Source organism: Mauremys mutica, chromosome 7 (assembly GCF_020497125.1).
Source record: "Mauremys mutica isolate MM-2020 ecotype Southern chromosome 7, ASM2049712v1, whole genome shotgun sequence".
Classification (NCBI taxonomy): domain Eukaryota; kingdom Metazoa; phylum Chordata; order Testudines; family Geoemydidae; genus Mauremys; species Mauremys mutica.
The window spans coordinates 91,311,762-91,332,548 of NC_059078.1; the positions used below are offsets into that span (position 1 = coordinate 91,311,762).

A 20,787-nucleotide genomic window follows, 5' to 3' on the forward strand; every position below is an offset into this window, starting at 1 on the left:
AAATGATACGCTGCCTATGAGGATTCTTTCTATCACTTTCTTCCATCTTGGGTGCTGTACTACAGGACAGCAGTGAACAAAACCACCGTTCTTAACCTTCTTTATAACAGATATGCTATATTTGTCTTTTTCAAACATTATTCATTTTACACAATTGGCTAAAATATACATTTAAAAAAAAAATAGTTCCCCAACCCACCAGTATCTCTTCTGTCTTATTTGAACTGAGTCTCAGTCAGCATCTTGATTACGGTTAGATACCGTTTTATTACAATTATCTGCATATTTTTATTAGGTTTTTCTCTGCAGTCATTCATCTCCATAAATTAACATATTTTCCAATTTCACTTATTTTCATGGGGTTTACAATAAGAAATTTCTATTAATGTTCATTTCACTCAGCCTGTCACAAAGGCTAAGCTTAAAGAAGGCCTTCACCTACTTTTTGTGGGTGGGAATGATTGAGAAACTTGTGGAAGACATTATCTCACTCCATCAGCTTATAAAATCAGGAGAAAATGGGTAGAGTGGTGCACACATCACAGTTTCTCAGACAAGTTTATCCACCTATTCTCATTAGAGAGCTGAAGTTACTCTTACAACCCACAAAGTTGTTGTGATACAGTCCTGGGTCCTTGTTGCTTTAGTAGAATGCCCAAGGAAGTTCTGCCTCTAGATGCCTACAAGCAACAATTGTGCTCTGTTGTTCCTCTCCCTTTCTGCTTTTGGATTTTCTCTTTTTATTTATTTCTCATCTGAGCATCTTGTTTGTTCCTTTCTTCTTTCCTTTTGGGAATATATTTGGGTTTCAGTGGCTTTCTTTTTGATAACTGCTACTAAGAGATATTTCAGCTCCAGGACTGCAGCACTTAAAAAAATACAATGAAACTTTGTCTATTTAGGTTCCTGGGCCAGAATCTCTCTTCTTTTCCTGTTTTACAGTAAAAGGGCAAGACTGCTTGGTGCATCCATAGCAGCTTAAAGAACATGCAGCTGCTTGTAATGGCAGCAGCCCTAGGACAACAGGGAGAGGGGGAAATGCACAGCTGTGTCTCATTGCCACCACCGCTGTTATGTTCATAACATACACACAGAGGTTAGATAAAAAACAAAAATACCTTTGCTGGAAGTTTGTAATGCAAAACTACATTATATCTCAGAATTCAGAATTAAAACAATCAAGGACTCCTACCCTTGAGAGAGAAATCAGGCTGCTCCTTAAAACAGAAAGGCACAATTTACCCCCACCTTACTATAGTTTCCCTGTCTCCTCACTGACTGCTGCTAGGCCCAAAATATATACTTTCCTACAGAGTCGTTCCCCTCCCCCCCCACACACACATATCAGCAAGAAATACAAGGAAACAAACCCTGAAAGTTAAAGTGATAGTTTATCGTGTTAACATACTTTTCAATAACCACAGCCACCACCACCAAAATTATCCTGTACCTTAAATGATAGCCACAGCTCCCAGGGAACTCCTAGAGAGATTCATTCCTCCCACATCACCAAAGGAAATATAACTGGGGATTGTGAAGCAGACCTCTGTCCTTGGAAAAGACTTAGGGTATGGCTACACTGGCGATTTGCAGCGCTGGAAAGCCTCCACCAGTGCTGCAATTAGTAAGTGGCCACACCTGCAGGGCACTTCCAGCGCTGCAACTCCCTGGCTGCAGCGCTGGCCGTATACCTCACTCGGCATGGGGAATAAGGATTCCAGCGCTGGTTCTGCAGCGCTGGTCATCAAGTGTGGCCACACACCAGCGCTGTGATTGGCCTCCAGGGAATAAGGTGTATCCCAGAATGCTTTTATAAATTACTCTCTTTGTTTTATTATGCAGCCTCTCTTTGTTTTGTTGTGAACGAGCTCCGATCGGAGCTCCGTTCTGTACCTGGCTGTAAACAATCAAATCAGGCAGGGAGAGTGAATGAAACAGAACGGAGCCGATCGCCGAGCTCCGTTTGAACTGCTTATCTATAAAAACAAACACTGATCACAGCAAACAGAAGCTATCTGTACCTGGCTGTGAACGATCAAATGAGAGGCAGGGGAAACAGTGTTGGATGCAGGCTGTTAGGGTTCGCAAACATTTTGTGATTTTTCCAATCTCTCTCTTCCCCGTTCCCTGTCACAGTACACCACAGGGAGTGAGTGAAACAGGGGGGGAGTCCGTGTTGGAGGCAGGCTGTTTGCAATTAGAGTTAAGACTAAGGGCTCATGAACATTTTGTGATTTTTCCAATCCAGGAAGCTAACACACAGTGTTGGCTCCAAAAATCCACACTCTCTATCTTCCCCGCTCCCTGTCACAGTACACCCCCCTCCACCCCCCTCTTTTGAAAAGCACGTTGGTGCACTTGAATGCTGGGATAGCTGCCCATAATGCAGCACTCCCAACAGCGCTGCAAATGCTCCAAATGTGGCCACACACCAGTGCTGGTAGCTGTGAGTGTGGCCACACACCAGCGCTGCTCCTACACAGCTGGATGACCAGCGCTGCAAACTACCAGCGCTGCAAACCGTAAGTGTAGCCATACCCTTAGAGGAAAAGGAAGAAATCCAGTCCTGAATGGAATAAAATAGCTGGAGGGGGTGAAGGCCAGGGCAGATAAGGAACATGAGACCCTCTTCCCCCCCCACCACACAAGAAACCTGGGACCATAAGCATAACAAAGCAAACAATAGTTCTCTGGGTTTTAAAGACTAAGATTGGCCATTTAATCACCGGACCCTCACTTTCATGAATAGTCAGGGGCAGGTTCAAAACCAAGGGGAATTTTGTAGAGTGATTGTCTTACCTCCTATGATTAACAATGCTGCCACTGTTGCCTCAAGCCACAGAAGGGGAGTCAGTCCTCTCCAGGAAGAACAGATGCAGAGGCTCTATGTGAGAAGCAAAGTTAGCAAGTGAGCATGGCTGTGGAAGTAGGCTCAGCAAAGCAAAGAAAAATTTGGGTAAAAGGGCAATTAAATGTAATGGCTGCATGAGGGGAGAGTTAAATGACTTAATAAAAACAATGCTTGTGATTCAGATGAGACTGCAAATATATTGCTGCTTGTTTCTTTAGGGAAAGCTTTTTACTTGACTCTGCAGTAAGTGGTAAAGCTGCTAATACAAAAGGAAAGGGAGTGGACTGACTCTCCAACAGGTGCACTGCTGCCATCAATCACAATATTGCAATCTCTTCCTGCTTTTGTGACTCTGGCACTCTTCAATGCAGACAACATGTGCAGCTCAGTGGGCTTTCTGGGCTCTACAGCCAGGGCATCTTAGTTGCCCAGGCACAGGCCACTATGACAGGAAATCATGTAGGTGTGTAGTACCTTCCCTGACATCCATGCCTCAAGGGTGGGGTCTGTCTGGCTGAGTGACAGCTGGACCACTTAGTCAGGGAGACAGAAAGGGGATAAGTGCATTCTCTGTCCTCCAGCCCTGCACTGAAACTGGCAGACTGTTTCAAAGTTGAGTTTCCTCTCTGCTGCTATTTCTGATTTGGCTAGATTGAATTTGGAGTAGGTTTTACACTTGTGCTCATTCTAATCTCCTCTGGAAGGGAGTTTCATAGCCTTAGGCTAGCCTTTGGGAGAGCTGTGTCTCTTGCTTACACAAGTTTCACCCTCCAGGATGACAGTTTCCTAGTGTCGAAGGAATGTAGCTGTCTAGATCATCATCATCAGAGGGAGACAGGTGTTCTTTTGGGTAATTTAGACCAATTCCATGGAGGACTTTCTCTCACAATGCCAAAGCGATTTTCCAAATGTGTCTTTTAGATGTCACAACAAATAGTAATTAGGGTGTAAGTATGCCCTCATTAAAGTATTAAGTGCATGTTAACACCTTAATCTTCTAGGATCAAGTGAAGCTGACTACTTTAATAAAATCCCTTTGATGGATTGCTTGTCTGATTCTTTGGAGATTAACAGATGATATTAGCAGATTATTTTTCCATATCCTGTTTTGGTACATTTAATCAGTTTGTGATTCTAGTATCACTTTCATTCTCTGCAGTACTGTTCTCTAGTACTGAAAAAGTCAAGACACTCTTTGCATTGATAATTAGCTCTAAATTTCAGTAACTGAGTTGAGCTTCTATAGTGTTTCTATAATTGGTCTCAGTTTAAATGCATGTTTTCCCCCCAAAAAACAACCATGGTTTCACAATGCTGCTATTTTCTTTTTATGAACTATAAGCAGGGTTTTTTTCCCTATTGCTTTTAAATCCACTGGCAAATGCAATTAAATCCCAGTGGTGGGAAAAACCATCATGCTACTAGTTGAAATGTATATCAGGTTCATTACTACCTGTGGTTTCATTGCTAGACAAGAAAGTACATCTAATCCTCTGGGGATCTGGTTAAATTCCTATCCAGCTGCCACATCTAAAAATGTGAAAATGCCTCTACTGGCAATAAAATAGCATTCGAACAGCAGGCATTTCTCTTACTAGGTATTCCAGACTTTACTGATTATACATAGTTCATCAGTGCCCAAAGAGTTTAATTATATTATTGCTGTCATGGCTTTCCAAACTTTCCTTTAACTAAGCAATAGGGTATAGCTTCTTCTTGGGTTTCGTGGCACAGCCGACGCACTTCCTGAGTCTGTGCCTGCCATTTACTGGGTTTTGTAGATAGGTTATGACCTACGGTCTGTTACCTTTAGCCAGTATTCTTAGAGCATGGTGTATTACCGTTTTTAACTGGGTCCCATTTTCCTCACATTCTTGATAGGTGTTGCAAATAAAATGTTGTTACTCTAAGGCTTCTGGGTTTTTAATATTAATATTTCCTTTCACTGGTATAGTATTTACAATTTCAAAAGAGATGATCTATCATTTCCTGGACTTTACATGTTTTCCATAGTATATCCTTATGTCTGTTAGAAATAGATTTCTGTTTAATCCACAATGACCTATTAAAATTCTGACTAGAACCACTTCATTCTTCCTTACAGGGCCTTAGATTCAACTTTTGGGCATACTTTCGGAGAATTTTTTCCCCTTCATTTCATGTGCCCACAGTTCTTGCCATTCTTTCATTAGCTTATTTTTGATTAAATGTTTAGATTCCAGTTTGCTTAAGTGAGTATTGATGCTTCTTTGTCTAAAGATATTTATACCCTGTGAGGGGGGTCTGCTAACCCCACCCTAGCCAGGAGACTTAGGGTTAATGAGCTGCTGTAGGCTTAATCAGCTCCACAATGATACAACTGCAGGCTTAGAAGGAGGGGTCTAAAAAGATGAGCACAGCTCATTAGGGGGCTGATCAAGTAGACCACCAGATTTCCAGCTCTCACTCTGAGAGAGAGATGAACGAAAAATGAAGGAATGGATGGACAGAAAGATGGCTTGATGGGACTGCTCTCTGCTATAGCCTCACTGAGAAATGGTAGGCCTGATGTGAGATTTTGTTTGATTTGTCACAGTGATTTAACAGCTGGTACTGAGTAAGCCTCTTGCAGGCGGTGTCCTCCTAAATGAGCCAAGAGCTAAAAGAAATCTTTGTCTCCTCACACTTGACTGGACAACCAGTGGTAGTTTGTCCTGAGCCCAGAAGAGGTCCAGTCACACACCCATATCCATTCCATCACATTATCATTTGGAATCTAAAAAAGCCCAAACAATCTATTTTGCATCAGATCGATGAGCAAAGTTATTAAAAGTACAGTCTGCTTCAACAGCCCTTGACACATCATGCAGCAGGCCGCTAACCAGAAGAATATTTTTAAGATTGTAAGGGTTTCTATAGTACCAACTACAGGAATGTCTATTGGTAAGCGCTTCCCAGGCAGGGCCGGGTCCAGACCCCAGCGCATTGTCGGGGCAGGGCGGCATTTGGCTCCGGCGGACCTTCCGCAGTCATGCCTGCGGGAGGTTCACCGGAGCCTGGGACGAGCGGACCTGCCACAGGCATGACTGCGGAGGGTCCCCTCTTCCCGCGGCTCCGCTTGAGCTCCCACAGGCATGACTGCGGCGGGCGCGCTGGTCCCGCGGCTCAGACGGAGCTCCCGCAGGCATGCCTGCGGATGCTCCACCGGAGCCGCGAACCAGCGCACCCGCCGCAGACACCCGCCGGGACCGGGGAAGGGCGGCGTAATTTATAGAGCCGCCCCTGTTCCCAGGTATAATCAGATCTGTACAATAAAGTCTGTAGTGGACTCCATGGAGTCTTCTGCCTTTGTGGGCTATGGGAAGGTCTCACAGGGTAGGTTTTTTGTTTGCTATTGTGTCCAGCTCCTGTTGTAAATGTCATTCCAGTTCTGATGGAAAAGCTTTTTTTCTCCTCATTACCATTGTTCCAATGCACAACGGGGTTAGGAGTAGGATGTGGGAGGGGGAATAGCTGAAATTTCTCTGAGAAAACAGCTAACACCACCTGAAGTTAACACACATGATAGGTGACCTATCTTAGGGATAAATCCTGTTGCAGTTATCTGTGAGTGATCTGAAAGCCAAAATCTCATGATTTTTGTTTTTCTCTTACATCCACCATCATTATCAACCAGTGCATTATTCTCACACCTTAAGTGTACACTTTCACACTGTTTTCATAAAATACATCCATGGACTGTGCATATTGCCCATTCTGTGAAGAGATTATAGCTGAGAGCTGCCTCTAGTATAGCTTTGTCTTTGGGAGGTTGTGTGTGGTTGTGGGTTTTTTTTAACATCAGGTGATTCATTGAAGCTAAGGGGGTAATATCAATTTCATGTTTTTTTCCCTTTCAATGTGCTGTGCTAAGATCCTTGTTTTGTGTGTTGTTGTTTAAGGGGGCCATGAAGAAGGAGAGAGGAATTGATTTGGCTTGAAAGAAACCCTGACATTTCTTTCATACTGAGGTTGACAGCTAGAGGACGCCTCTTGTCACACAGTAGGAGATGAGGCCAGATGGAGGATTGTTAGAGTGTAAGTGTAAGCAGATGATCACTTTGTGGATTTTATAGAAAAGATAATTGTGACCATTAACAGATGACAAAAATCATAAAACCAATATGCTGCCTGTGTCTCATTTTTCTTGATTTCTTATTTTGTTTGAATGTTTAAACTGATGCCAGTTATGAGACACATTTTACAGACTCCTCTTCAGTTAATTCTGAGAAGCCAGACTCAAAACTTGTCCCTTCTTCAGAATGGCCTCAGGAGTTGATCTTTTCAGATGGATTATGCAAAGGTTATACTTCTATTTCAGAAATAATGACATCTTGTGCTTTGGCAATGGAACAAATTAACTTATTACACAGCATTAATTACGTACATGTTTGTATATTACTTACAACTTGGGATGAATACATTTCATGGATCTTTCTGAGACTGTTCAGATCTCTCAACTTATCTTTTCAATATGCATTGATTGCAAATTTAGTTTGTTTGTAATACATCCCCAGTAATTTAGTTTTATGTTTTTCCTAGTGATTGTTCAATAATTAAATGAAACTCTCCTTTTTCACAATCTCTTCTAAGTGCAATGCAAATTCAATAATGTTCAAGTTGAACTCCTGAACCCATGATGTTTGAATGGATTTGGAATTGCACAAAATGAGTTTTACATCCCTTGTCACAAGTCAGAATTGCCTTACTTTACCAGTCAGAGATTAGTCTTATTTGTTACAACTCTAATGGATTAAAATACTCCATAAAGCATTATATAAAGAAGACTAAAATACCTCGCAAGGCTTCCAGAAGCCACAGAGCTGTCCTTCCCTACCCCCAGTGTGAAGTAAAGCCTTTCAGTTGATTACCATTGTAGTAGATTCAACAGAGATCTGCTGGCACAGATGCTGTCAGAGTTGACAACCCCCACAAATAATCAGAATCATCATCATGGAATATTTCTTCCCTCAAATCAGGAAGCATTTTTGCATTGGAATGACTCTCCTAGTCATCTGGCATTCCATCTGGCTGTTCAAGTTCCTGCTAAGATTGGGCTGTGCATTTTCACTAACATTGCTCAAAATTACATTATGAAAGTTCTACAACAGGAAAAACAAACTCCATAAGCCAACCACATATTTTGCTGGTACTTAATGTAGAAGAATTATTTTGTGTATAGTAGTCTTCACTAAGCTTTATCAGGAAGTAAAAAGTGGGGCTGTCTCATCTAAATCATACTATATTTAGCTAAAAAGGATGAGAGAAGTAGATGAGGGTTATTTGACAGATACTAAAAGATGTAAGTGGATTTTATCTCTGAAATACAATATATGGAGGGGAAAGATTAATTTAATGAAGGGCTAACCATTAAAACCTAAAATATCCTACTGCTTCCAGTGCTGAAGGGATGTATTCTATGGTGGCTGCTATATAGGAGAGGACATTAGCAGTCCACTTCTACTGCTGTGCCTTAGGACTAAAAAAGTAAGAGCTTTATAAATACTTAAAATACACATCTCTCCCCTCTTTCTCTCCGAGCTTCTTTCAACTCATCTCAAACACCACAACTGTTCCTCCCCACTGTGACGCTCTGTACCAGGGGTCAGCAACCTTTCAGAAGTGGTGTGTGGTGCCGAGTCTTCATTTATTCACCCTGATTTAAGGTTTCGCGTGCCAGTAATCCATTTTAACATTTTTAGAAGGTCTCTTTCTCTAAGTCTATAATATATAACTAAACTATTGTTGTATGTAAAGTAAATAGGGTTTTTAAAATGTTTACGAAGCTTCATTTAAAATTAAATTAAAATGCAGAGCCCCCTCACCAGGACCCAGGCAGTGTGAGTGCCACTGAAAATCAGCTCGTGTGCCACCTTCGGCACCTGTGCCATAGGTTGTCTACCCCTGCTCTGTACCATCACCCTCATGTTCATCCTTGTAAAATGATTGTGTGATATCCAATGCAAAGTTTGTCATGTCGGGTGTCTTCAGAATGCTCATGATGCACTGAACATTGTTTTTACGGTAATGTTGTAGTAAGGTTATAATTTCATGTTTGTAGTTATGAGGCTTAAAATAAGCCCAAGAAAAAACTCTCCAAGAGCAGAGAGGCAGTTCACACCTCATAGCCTCACAGGAACTGAAGGTGCTGGCCTAGGCAGCAACAAAAGAATCTGTTGGACTCTGGAGGGAGTCATCCCCCTTCGTTTGGTTAGTTTGGAACTGAGATGAGGTAATGCTCACCTGACTCTGAAGTGGGGGTGGGTGGGCAAAGCCAAGAGGGAAGAAAGGACATAATAAAAGGGAGAGACATTTGTCATTCTCTCTCTCTCTCTCTCTTCCACCTACATCTACAGACACCACCACCACCAAGTGACTGAAGTGCTGATCAAAGGGGAAAGCCTGGCTGAAGAGCAACCAGCCAGCCTGTGGTGAGAAGCATCTAAGTTTGTAAGGGCACTGAAAGTGTTAAGATCAGCTTAGAATGTGTTTTGCTTTTATTTAATTTGACCAAATCTGACTTATGCTTTGACTTATAGTCACTAAGGGCTAGTCTACACTTACCTGCCGGGTCGACGCGGTGAGTTCGACTTCTCAGAGTTCGAACTATCGCGTCTAATCTGGACGCGATAGTTCGAACTCCCCGTGCGCTCCGGTCGACTCCGATACTCCACCACTGCAAACAGCGGTGGCGGAGTCGACCTTGGAGCCGCAGACTTCAATCCCGCGGCGTCTGGACGGGTAAGTAGTTCGAACTAGGGTACTTCGAGTTCAGCTACGCTATTCACGTAGCTGAACTTGCGTACCCTAGTTCGACCCCCGCCCTTAGTGTAGACCTGCTCTTAGAATCTATCTTTATAGTAAATACCTCTGCTTGTTTGTTCTACCTGAAGCAGTGCATTTGGTTTGAAGCATGTCAGAGGCTCCCCTTGGGAGAACAAGCCTGGTACATATCCATTTCTTTGTTAAATTGACAAACTCATATAAGCTTGCAGTGTCCAGCAGGCATAACTGGACACTGCAAGATGGAGGTTCCTAGGGTAGTGTCTGAGACCAGAGATATTGGCTAGTGTTATTCGCTTGCAAGTAGCTGGGAGCAGCTTACATGCCAGAGGCTGTGCGTGAACAGCCCAGGAGTGGGGGTTCTCACTGCAGAGCAGGGTAAGGTTGGCTCCCCAAGTCGAGGATTAGAGTGGCCTAGCCGATCACTGGTCTGGATAACACTAGAAGAGAACATCACAACATCTCTCCCCTCTTTCCCTCCTAGCTTCTTTCAACTCATCTCAAACCCCACAACTGTTCCTCCCCACAACCACAGGAAAATATTTATTTCCAAAAGGACAATTGGATCAATGGAGTTCTTCTTATGGATGTTTATTACATGGCTCTTTCCTCTTATAGGACTCAGTAGCTTCCACGCTGCTGGGACTGTTAACTAAGGATACTCTGCACTGTGGAAAGTGCTCCATTTAAGCTTCCTGACACCCAGGAGACCAAGCAGAATCACTCTGCCAAAAGACATGGTAACATCAAGTGATCAACTAGCCCCTAAGGTGATATAAGATATACATCAGTAGGCACATAAAGAGGAACCAACCCTCCAAAAAGGTGCACAGAGTCATCTTCTATTCCTTTTTAACATTAGCATCACAATACTATATACATTTTTAAAAATTATCTCAACTTATAAAAGGAGACACTTTTAAATGCTGTCTCATGTTACTAAAATTGGTCAAAAGACTTGGATTTTTCCCATGGAAAAGAATCACAGAAATAATCCCCTTTCAGCTTGATTGCCCAAATCCCACTTTTCACACTGTTTTTTAAAAAAAACTCTTATCAGTGGGGGAAAAAAGCTGGTAAATGGGGGTGCCAGAGTGTGGCAGATCCCAGTAAATGAAGTAGTTCCAACTCCTCTGTGCCAGTTCAGGTGCTCTCACGTGGCCAACTAAGAAAGTGGAGCATAATCTGAGGGCTATAAAGGATCAGGGAGAGATCTGGTGAGCAGAGAGTTCCAGTGATTCTGTGTTGTCTGGTTCAGTCGGGCTGATGGGAGCTATCAGAGGCCAGGGGACTGTGGAAGATCCTGGAAGGAAGCTGACAGTGTTACCTGAGGGAAGGCTAAAGGCAAGGAGAGCCTCAAGTGGGGATTGCTGGTTGCCTTCCCCAAGTCAGAGGGCTTGAGAGATTTGAAGGCAGGGGAAGCTGCAGAAAGACATACCTACTGGCTGAGAGATGGAGTTGAGGGCTAGAGATGGCTGTGTGCAGGAGAGCAGTATGGGGCTGACATCTTTGGGGCTGGAGAACTGGATATAGTGGAACACTGAGAAGTTCATGGGGCGTGATGGCCATTTCCCTGGTAAAGATCTCCCTGTAGAAAGGCTGTGGGGGGTTCCCACAGAGAAGAGTGCAGTTGCATTGCAGCTGGTAGGGATGAGGTGGCTGTCATAGCAAAGGGACAAAGAAGACCGATGAGCTTGCATGTGACAGAAAACACTGGATTGTGGTATGGAAGGACTCCCACCAGTGTGTGGAGTGGGGATGCCTCTTAGGGAAAGCAGGATTTTAAGGACTATGTTCACTCAGTGTGGGAATTGGACTACATTTGGGACTTCTAATGAACTGTGTTTGATAATAAACCATATTGACTGACAGAAGATAAGCTTATATGGAGTTATTGGGGACTCTGAAAGGAGAAACTGAGGCAGGAGTGTCTGCCATAGGCAGCACTTCAGATGGGGCTGCCCAACGACATAGAGATAAAAAGTTCAATAGTGGGCTTTTTTCTGCTTTAACATATTTTTACTTGATTCCTGTTCTTCCCTTCCCCCACACTACCTTTTTTTAATGGGGCAGGGAAGGGAGGATGAAGGGAGTAAAAGGGATCGCTGGAAGGGGGGAGACACCTCTGAAAATAAAAAAAAAAATTGTTTCCAAAAATGGAGACATCACACACAACAAACAAAACTCAATTTTATTTCATTCCAATGTTGACTCAAATACTTAATTTTGGATTCTCCAACTGGAAAATGAAAAAATTTCATTAAAATCAGTATCTTCCCATTGAAAACATAATTTTTTGGCAGATTTGAGTTTTCTGACAGGAAAACTTTGGAAAATTTTTGTCCAGGTCTCCATACTGTTTTTCCTCTCCAGTGAGAAATAGAAGAAAGGGGGGAAAAGCAGTTTCCAAACATCGACCTGATTTAGAAAATTTCCCAAGCATACACTAGAAAAAGAATACATCTTAAAAACCCTTATGGACAAGTCCTACAGAACTTAACAGGATAAAATCAATGGGGCTTTATGGCAATTACTCTAAAATCCATTTGAATTTAATAGTGATTTTGGTTTTGCTTTGTTGAACTATATTATAGAATTCTAAAGCAGAGCTATAACTTTCATTTGAATTCTACATGATCCAGAACTTACGGAAATTTTCTATTAAATTCTATACTTTTTTTTCTATATTTGAAGGTACTGATGGTATCCATTTTTATAAATGTACTCAATAGCATACAGAATATGAGACACTAACTCATGTATTGAGGACAAATCATGGAATTTGAAATTGTACAATATAGGCAGTGCAAAATAAGTCTCAGAAAAGTCGAGTAAAGAGAAAAGAATAAAGCTGTAAGTTCTTTATTTCTAAAGGGCCAAATTCTACCACTCTTACTCAGATGGAGTTTTACCTTTTTCTGCTAGTAGTAGTAGTAGTAGTTTGATTGTGTCCTATAAGATGACTCCTGGCCTAAAACAACTATTCAACATTAGTAAGGCTGGTAGAAGCAGACCTTTAACAACACAGAATATTTAATGGTGTGACAAATTGAGACACTTTTCTTTCTCCCTTTGTCAGGCCTCTAGGATTTCAGAGGACAGAGAAAAGCATTATTTCCATATGAAAGTAAAAATAAAAACTGTTCATGAAATATCTAGTGCATATTTTGAAGGATTCCACAGATGGAAGAAATGCCAGTGGCACTGAATTACTGACTTTTCTGAAGCATTAAGGGTTTTTGGAGGAGAGAGGAAAACACTATGTATCACAAACAGCTGTTCATCTGTTAAAAAAGCATAGTGTGCTCAATCTTCAGGGCATGCTTGACAATTTGTCTTCAAGAAGTACCGCCCTAATGAGAATTGTCTTTGTAATGTTTTTCAGAGTTAGAAACTGTTTCTTCCCAGTGACTGTCCATCTACAATGTATTTACCAATCAAGTACAAGCATGGAGATACCTCAAATGAAAAGAACGGCTCCTTCACCTTTCAACAATATGTATCATTTGAAAAACAAACAAATCAGTTTTTAATGGATGATGATAGGCTTCTCTCTATGATGGCTTCTAAACAGAAGGCTCCAGAGAATGGTATATAACCCTATAAATATAAGATACAGAAAATTAGACAAGATTGTTTGTTTGTTTGCTTTGCCCCAAAAATCAGTCCAATGAAATCTGGCCTGAATTTACCAGTGACAATATGCTAGAAGATAAATTGTGTTACAATGGAGTATGCAAGGGCCTGTCTCCTGGAAACTGCCCAACTGTGTATATCAATGTACAATGAATGAGGGCTCTGAAGAGCACAAAACTGAATTCATTAAAGAGTCTGCTGGCATAGTTTTCATTGCCAAGTCTCATTCTAACTCCTGCCTAGTACTGATTCCCAAGCCTTATGTTTATAATACATGCAATACTAGTGAAAATGTTATTTTAAAAGCCAGCTTGCATTTAATATGCATTTAATAGCCACTTCCTTTTTTGAAAGAAATAGAATCTAAAAATGTAAAGTCATTAATAGCAAAACTGCTATGGAATGCAATGGCAAGAAATGGCAATCATACACATTGCTCAAAGTGGAAACAATTTTTATTAAATCAATAAGGCACATCAATGAAAAAGCAATAAATAACTGAAAATATTTCCATGTAGCCTTTTCTATTTAGAGTAGTTAGCCAGCCACAGAACGGAGCTCCTGATGTAGCCCCTTAACAGGAACAGAAGCAGTCCCTACTGCTGCTTCCCAAACTGCCCACCAGGCTAACAATTCTGTAGCACTTCCAATATGAAGCACTTCCAACAGTGGAGGGAAATATTTTATAGCATTGTGTATATTTTTCAGTCTATTAAACTTGCTCTCATTTCAAAGACAGCTAGCACTTGCAAGTTGACCATATTCTTTCATCACATATGAAGTAAAATCACCTCTCACATTTTATTTGCAAATTTTGGAAGCTACCTTTGTATAATGCTCTTTGTGCAACATGCAATCTATAGTAGATTGGCTTCTGAAAAGGTGTCCTGAACAAGAGCCAGAGTTTAAATCTCAGAACCTGAGGCACTGAAGAGCTTTTTCGGAAAACTGAAGCTGAAGAACACATAACTTTATGCTTTATCTGGTCTCATTTTTAAAAAAAAGGAGGTGAAGGGGAATGACGACAACTTCATCCATTTTGTTCTCAAACCACTGCATTATTTTTTTCTAAGTGAAATATGTCCTTTTTGTCTTCTGTGTTGTAGACAAACAATGGTCAATTTTAAACATTTATTCTTTAACAGTTGAGAGGGTATATTCCATAAAATCCAGGGGAAAGCATTTTTCAGATGTGGTTAAGTGATAGGTACTTAGTAGCTTAAATCTCATCTAAAGTCAATGGGATGTAGGCCTCTTGGACACTAATGACAATTTTACATGAGGGTTAATGAAGTATTCCGTTATTTATAGTGTCACTGTATAATAAACAGTTCAGTCATGTATGAGAAAAATTTCTATAGCACATCCTTAACGGGAAGTAGATGGGACCTTTCTACACTATGATGACAAAATATCATGCAGAACTAAAGCTGAGAGAGGTCGAGCAAACATGCTGGCGCTAACCTCATATGTAAAGGAATGGGGGTCCTTTTTTTTTGGCAACTGACATCTTCCACTGCAAGTACAATGAGAGTAATATTGAATCATAAAATAATCATCACCTACCAAATGTATACTGTCAATAAGTAGTACTTGGCCTGGGAATCTGCAAGGTCCCACTTATTGCTGTCATGAAGACACATCACAGTTCTGATCAGCTCTCACCTTGCTCCGCCTGGATCTCAGGCAGAGTGATCAGAATGCTGGATTACAGAAGCACTCTGCATCTGGCTTGATACATGCATGATAGTATGAACATCACTTTTAAACTGAATAAGCAACAAGGATATTTTTCAAGACTCATTGGGCCCACTAGAGATTCCTTCCAGGAGGAAGAGTGTGAGGGAAGAACCTCTTCCCTTTCACCTGGCAAGGCAAGAGCAGAAACACACTATTGATTCATGAAGCCATTGCTTGCTGATGTTGAATCAATACACAGTATCATGGAGTTATGATGATGCACCAGTATCACGTTGATAAGCATGGTGGCATAAACATAGCAAAGCATATGAGATGAACTGCAGTGTCTCTATGATTCCAGTGGATTGAGCTATTACATTTTGAGTGTCACTGTCATGGTTGGTACACTGTATACACTGACAGAACTATAAGGCAGGGCTTGCGGAAACCAAGGGCAAGAAAGAAGAATTAAAACTATTCAACCTGCTTTATAATAGTGGGTTGGGGGTTTTTTATGATACCTAGTTATGACAAAAGTCTTTTTCAATAAGTTGGTGGTTTTTAAAAACTTTAGTATCTCCAATATAGTTTAAAAATAAACAACTGAATTTGACACACACTCATAACAAATAAAATTATACATCTTTTTTTGAAAGTTTAGATGTAGTCCTTGATTTGCCCTATTTTTGATTGTATTAGAGTTGAGCTTTCTGTACTATAGTATTCTATAATGCACCTAGGCCAAAACTTCCAATGTGGATCCTAAAGTCCATATTTGGCCACTGTAACGGGTCAGACTCACCCCCGCGGCACCTCCTGCTGGTGACTCCAGGAATTAGCTCTGTTCCAGCACAGAGCACCCTCTGCAGGCTGGTGATCCACCTGTCCTCAGGCCCCCGTGTCCCTCCCTGGACCCAGTGCCTTTTTACATGGGGTGCTGCCCCCTGGCAGTAACCCCTTTCTCTCTGGGTCTCCCCTCCTCAGGGAACCCCCACCCTCTATCCCCACCTTGCCTCAGTATATGGCTACTGCCAGTCATTGTCTAGCCCCACACTCTGGGGCAGATTGCAGTATCAGCCTACTCATCACAGGCAAAGGGGTTTGGACCTGCTGCTTTGGCCTACCCCTGGGCTGCCCTCTGCAACCCCCAGTACCTGTTGACCCTTCGCTAGGCCACAGCCTGGGGCTTTCTAGGCTGGAGCTCCCCAGCCTTTCCCCAGCCCTGCTTCACTCAGGTATCTGGTCTCAAGCTCCCTACAGCTAGGCCCTTCTTCCTCTTCAGGCAGAGGAAGACTGTGTTGGCTTCTAGCTTCCCTGGCCTTCTTATAAGGCCCTTGGCTCAGTTTGGGGCGTGGCCTCAGCTGCAGCCACTTCCCCCAATCAGCCCAGCCTTGAGAGCAGCCGCTCTCAAGCCCTGCCAGGCCACTTTTAAACCCCTCACAGCAGGAGCAGGGGCTACCCTGCTACAGCCACCTAAATAAGTGGCCTGATTTTCAGAAATACTAAGCACATAGCACTTATACATCTAAACATTTGGCCATGAAGGGAATTGTCATCTTAAACATTCATAAATGGCTAGTCACCTTCTTGGGCATTAGAGATATCAGGCAAAGGCCAGTTATACCAGAAGAGGGAGGGCTTGACCCTGCTTTTATTGATGTCTATGGAAGATTTTCCATTATCAGTGAAAGCAGGAGCAGGTGATGGAAAATAGGGGGAATTCTGTTTGCGTCCTAATTTCATGCTTTAGAAGCTATTTACATCATACTTCCTAATTCTTCGAGAGTTCTTGGAAAACTAGCATAAAGAAATTTCACTGTAAGCTATGATTAAAAGTGAAGATGTACAAATGTTGCAGTTCTACTACCTTTCTCCCCCTTCCCTCCCCTCCCCCAGTTTTTAATATGGACTGTTTTCCTCTGTTTTAATCCAGTCAGAAAGACAAAGGACAGGTATTTTCATTAAGGCATAGACCAACCAGATTATTTTGCTGATTGCAAATTCACTTCTTTCAGGTCTTCTTGGTATTTTTGTGTGGGTGGGCTGAAGTGTTGATAAAACCAGTATGAGATGGGAATATTGTCTTCACTAGAGTTGCGTGCATAGCCAAAGATATTTATGGTTTGGTTCAGATGAGCATGCAAAAACTGAGATGTTGATCCAAACACACTAGAGACTATAAAATTAGGTTTTTAGGAGAGCAGGCTTTCTTGGGAGATTCCTATTACTTGCTCTGCTCAGTCCAAAAAGGTGACAACACTAGCCACTCGTGTGATAATTTTCCATTTCTTCTTCTGTTCTTTTCCAGGAGGCTGACGTGGAGATGCATGCAACTATGAAAAACAATTTTTAAAAATGAACCCATTTTTAACAAATATTAAGAAAGGATCCATACTGATGAAGTTCTGGTTGGAGGCATGGGTCAGTACTTATTCTGTTAAAACCAGTTCATCAATTTTCCTTTTAACACAATGAGGCAGTCACGGATATATATAGAAAGAACAATCTCAGACCTGAGAGAATAGCCCCAGGAAAACAGGTGTGGGCTTACACCCTCAGCAGAATGATTTGCCTTTTTTATATTCAAGACAGTTTTTGGTTGTTTTACTCTCTAACAGCTTTGTCATCCCACTACAACAACAGATTCCCTGTTTTGTTTTCATTACAGTCTCCGACAACAGATGAGTTTTTATTAGGGTCACTAGATAAATGCTTCCAATCCCCTGCTGCTTCTAGGAAATAGAAGTTGCTTCCACAAATCTGATCTTTTAGTAAAGTCACTATGCTAGAGCTGATGCTATGGGAAAAAAATATTTCAAGACTTTTCTTTGGTCTTTCTGGATATTATCAGCTTAAGCTGAAAACGTGATGAAATTTTCCTAAATAGGCAATGTTTTTTCAAAGTAAACTGGTTTGCTACATGTCAACACTTGCAGATGCTATTAGGTATTCTTCTCTCCTTGTGGTGGATCATATTTAGTGGAAAATATGCAAAGCAACACAACCATATGCTGCAATTTGCATTATTGACAATACATTATTCAGCCCAGTAACTCTTATTTTTTGGGTTTCCTATGCCTGAAAAAACAAAGGGCCAAACTCATACCTGCTTTGACTAAGATGAGATGAGTAGATATACAGTGGAGATGAATTTGACTCTGGGCGTATTATTAGTGAGGCAGGACTAGATACTGCAGCTGATCCAGAACAGTGGATCCTGAAATAAAGAAGGAAGAAACAAAACAAGTTGGAGTAACTATCCCCTGTTCTTCATTAGTCCAGGAACAAAAAGATCTCTTAGAGAGAGAGAGAGAGAGAGAGCAGGTAGAATGGTTTGAAAAATTATTTGTGAAAATGTCCATGAATTAAAAATTTATCGCTGATAGTAGGAACAATATATATATTGCCATATTTGAGAGGTCCAAAAAATCCATTGCTTAGACAAAATTGCTCATCCAACTGTGAGCCTAAATAGGTTGACAAGGTAGCTTCAAGAGACTGGTTTCTGTAGTCTATCAAGCATAAAGATGTTCTTAAGGTCTTTTAAAAAGGTGTGTGTGTGTGTGTGTGTGTGTATTGATAGAGAATGAACAAAAATATCAAAAGATCAAGGTCACAGAAAAAGTCTGCCATTCCATCAAACTCTCATAAGCTAGCAGTGGATTAGGAAAGGCCACTACTGGATCCCTTACTAAAGGTCATTCTTTGAGATTTGCAAAACAGAATAGGACAAAGTCTGAGCACTGTGGCACTATACACACTAATGATCACCACTGGCCAGAAGTCAGGCTGCTGAGGATATAAGCTTCATTTAAAAAAAAAAAAAGATTCACAGACAAAAAGATTAGTTTTTTAACAGGTGCTACAATTTAACACTTGAATCTGATTCCTTGTAGAATAGACTGTACAAAATGGTTCTCACATGTAATTATCTTGGCAGTGGAAAGGAGACAGCAAAACAATACTACCAAATGCTTCTGAGTAAAAATGCTGCTCCATCTGTTAAAAATCATTATCACCTTTATCTAGCTATTCTATAATTAATTTGAGATCTCTTAGCATTTTGATAGAAAAAAGTATAGAAAGAGGCACATATTTCTATCATTCAGACTGCAGTTCTGCAAAGAAGGCTCAATTCACTTAACGTTCAGAACTATGTTGGTTCACTAAAACTTGCTTAGGTTATGGTTATATATTCAAAAGCATGAAGTTGGGAATAGAACAATCACAGCTTAATTATATCCTATTACAAAACCTAATGTACTTATTCAATAACAGGTTTGAAAAATAACTAGGTAGTTCCTCTCTCCTCCTCAATTTAATTAATCACACAGAAAGACAACATTAACTTCAAAATCCTTTTTTAAAAAATTGATATAAATATAACTAGAAAAAATGCATGCTGGAAGAGCTGCTTTCAAATGCAGGAACTGCTTTTATTTGCATTTGTTACAAGTGAAATTGTTTAAAACAATTAATTCAGATTATCAAAGAGAAGGTTAGAAGTGACTCGATCCTTGTGTCCCTATTGGACATTGAGGGGCCTTGCCAATCTTGCTGCCAAAGACTGGAAGTTTAAGATAGACAAATTCAGCGTTGAAGTAAGATGGCTTGCAAGCAGTGAGGGCAATTAAATATTAAAAGAGTTTACCAAAGGACTCGCCATCAGAGTCTTTAAAGTGAGATTAGATATCTGTCTCAAACATGTATTTTAACCAGTTTACTGGAGAAATTCTACTGTCTCTCTCACACACACACACACACACGTTTCTATATATAATGTATTTGAGGGGAGTGGGGTTGGGCTGATTGGATGTGCTGGTCTCTTCTGGCCTTGGACTCTGGTGAATCTGTTACTCCCCTTCCGCCCCCGTTCATCTCCACCCTTCATGGGCCATGGTAAGAACAGGAAGTTCTGCATTGCCCTCAGTGTGCTCATGACACTTGCAGCTCTGCTTTAAGATAAAGACTGTAATCAAATCTCATGCTTCAAGGCTTCAGCCTGTGGGGGCCAGGAAATACTTCCTTACCAGAATGCACAATTTGCCAGATGCATATGAGATTATGGTTCTTTTATGTCTTTTACCTTCTGAAGCATCAGGGATTGGCCACACCTAGAGGCAGGATAGAGAATGAGGTGGACCAATGCTCTGAGGTGATAGAGAGAATCCTCTCTCTCTCTCTCTCTCTCAGATGCTTGATTGCTGTCTTGCTCACATGTTCAGGGTCAAATTGATGACCAGATTTGGGATTGGAATGGATTTTTTCCCCAGTTCAGATTGGCAGGGATCTTGGGGGCTTTTCTCCTACCTCTGCAGCATGGATCACCTACTAGGATCTCACCTAATCAGTCCCCTGCCATTGTAGGTGTCATGGCCATTGGCTTGTTCTCGGCTTGTGGCATACAGCAGTTTAGCTTCCTGAGGACTGAAATTCTTTAGTTTAACCCAAGTTGTTGGGCTCAATGCAGGGGTAGCTGAGTGAAATGTAGGTTAAAATAAATGATCTAATGGTTCCTTCTGGTCTTCAAGTCTATGAAATTATGATATACACCATACCAAACTCCAGATGTAGTAGGAAATCATGACCTTCAAGCCAGAACAACTCTTCTCCTTTTTCTGGAGAAGTGTGAGAATTGTGTAACAGCCACATTTGTTGACAAATCAACCAGTAGATACTATCTATTGTAGTGTTTACCAACCTTTTTGATACCAGGAACTGGCTTGCTGCCTTCTTAAACTGTGTCAGGGAGACCTCAGCGACCAGTGCTGGTCCACAGACCAGTTGTTGAGAAACAATGTGACTGTATTGGACAAGAA

General features: G+C 41.3%; 1 long non-coding RNA gene across 2 annotated transcripts; it reads right to left on the bottom strand.

Moving 5' to 3' along the window:
- Positions 1-287: 287 nt before the first annotated feature.
- LOC123374870 lies at positions 288-2,881 on the bottom strand. 2 transcript variants are annotated; one of them, XR_006581228.1, is made up of 3 exons: positions 2,800-2,881; positions 1,451-1,562; positions 288-786 (listed from the first exon to the last, which is right to left on the bottom strand). It is a non-coding gene; the product is annotated as an uncharacterized LOC123374870 (long non-coding RNA). The 2 variants fall into 2 exon arrangements; XR_006581229.1 differs by having other exon boundaries at positions 288-868.
- Positions 2,882-20,787: the final 17,906 nt, after the last annotated feature.